Genomic DNA, 2,197 nt, shown 5'->3' on the forward strand with positions numbered 1-2,197 from the left:
TGGCGCAGGGAGCCCCACCACCCAACTCACGAGAAGATCTGTGCCTTTTCTCTGGAGAAGGGGGGTAAGCCACCTTCCTCGGAGCTGGGGGGCTTTTGTCCCGAGCCTCTAGAAATTAGACCCATCACTTACAGAGCAGAACGCGGGCTTCGAGCCTTTGCTGCCTGGGCTGTGTGGAGCCGCCGATAGACAGCTTTGATTGAATGTCCAAATTAAGCTGCCGAGCAGCGACTCCGCAGCTCCGGGGGCCTCGTGTTAGTATTTATGTCACATCTTTAGAAATAATCAGAGTGTGAAGCCGCGCCCAAAGCCATGTCAGCAGCCACCGCAGCTGAGGGTTCGGATGCCGCCTGCCTGGTGCTTCTGCTGCAGTTACTTGGTACAGGGATGTGTGTGTGGGGGGGTGGGACTTGGGGCGACACAGGGTGCGTGAGTGAGTGGGGGGACACACGCACACCCATGGTTTCTGTCCTGAGGACGTGGGCGAAGAAGCCACCAGCCTCATCCGTCCTTGTTTCCTCTCAGCTTGAGGCACGAGCAAGAAGAGATCTAGCTCGTTGAGTGTCCTGCTCATAAGCCATCTGTCCTGGGCATGAGGGGCCACCCCGGGGCCAGCCCGAGGGTGCAGGGGCTCATGGGCGGGTGGGTCCCCGTTTTTCCCACTTGGCCTGAAGAGCACCAACTCTGTCTGCACCAAGCCCTGCACACTCTGCCCCGCAGCCCTGTGGGGACACAGCGGGGACAATGCCACACCACCGGGGAGTGCGAGGTGTCAGGAGACCGGGCTGTGAGATGTCAAAGGGGGACAACCCAGACCCCCCTCCCTCGGGGAGCAGAGTGGTCTCTGGACCTCCGGAGCTGAGGTTGTGCAGAGTCCCAGCAGGTGTTCGCGGGACCCCAGGTGGCCAGGGGGAGGACACTGAGCTGGGCTTAGTGGGTTACAGCACACCCAGCTTTCCAGGTCTTGGGCTCCGAGGACAACGGTCGCAGGGCACGGAAGCCGTGTGTGTTGGCAGCGACACCCAGACTCAGAACTCTGGGGAATCACGGAGCGAATCTTGAGGGCACCCAGCTCGTACCCCGCCCCACTCTGTGCAGAATGCCGGGCCCGCGACTGGCTCCCCATTCACCAATGGCTCCCTCTTCTCGGCTTTTCAGTAACGTTTCCTTCCCGATTAAAATAATTCCTGCTCGACCTGGACCGGGCACTTGACTTCCCCTTCCTCCAGATCTCCGTGAATGACTGAGAGACTGGACACGGGAAACGTCGATCCGGGCTGCAGGCCAACCGGAAAGAGAACCCCGGAGCATGTCTGCGCCGCACAGTTCGGGCGATACCAGCTCATTTCGTCTCCTCTTTCCCGGCGTCTCAGCCTCAGCCTTTCCATCCCTGCCTTGGATGTCATCGCGTTAGTTGGTGCTTCCAGAATGATGTTCCGTTTTAGCGATGGCGGGCATTTGAAATTTGATTGCGGCCTTAATGGAGCTAGAAAGGCCTCTAGTGTGACCGCCGAGCGTGACAAAACCTTTCCACATACGTATTATATCAAGAAAAGCATCTTATCCTATTTTTCTAAGAGTTAAAAGGAAGAATGATTATTGACTTTTGTCACTTGCCTTTTTGTCGTTTTTTTTTTTGAGATAATTATATGGCTCTTCTCCTTTGACCTAGTTTCAGAGGGAGCACTATTAAGAATAGATTTTCTAAAACTACGGAGGGTTTTGTTTAGCGAGTATGTGCGTTTTGGAAAGATCGCTCTTCGGGATGGGGGCGTGGAGGGAGGGACGGATGGAACGAGACCAGAGTAAGAGACCAAGTGGGAGGGTCTTAATTTCACCGGGAGAGACAGGGCGCCCCCCGCCCACCGAACGAGTGAGCGACTGCTGTTTACTCATCACTCGTCACCCGGGGAGGACAGCGCCAGGCACTTTCCAGGGCTCACACATCGCTTAGCAGTCACGGTAACCCCGTGACACAGGAATTATTGTTCCGCTGGCAGCAGTGTGGGCAGAGAGAAGGGGTCGGGCACGCGAAGTGGTAAAGGGTTGGAAGGAACGCTGCGTAGTCATGGATTGCAGCGAGGGGGAGAGAGTAGGGTGAGCTGCAGGCTTCTCGCTGGGACAGCTGGGCGGACGGTTGAGTGGCCATCAAGCACGGCAGCAGGAGAGAGGGGCAGATGGGCCGATGGGACAGTGG

The sequence above is a fragment of the Pteropus vampyrus genome, unplaced genomic scaffold (assembly GCF_000151845.1).
Source record: "Pteropus vampyrus isolate Shadow unplaced genomic scaffold, Pvam_2.0 Scaffold247, whole genome shotgun sequence".
In the NCBI taxonomy this organism is placed as follows: domain Eukaryota; kingdom Metazoa; phylum Chordata; class Mammalia; order Chiroptera; family Pteropodidae; genus Pteropus; species Pteropus vampyrus.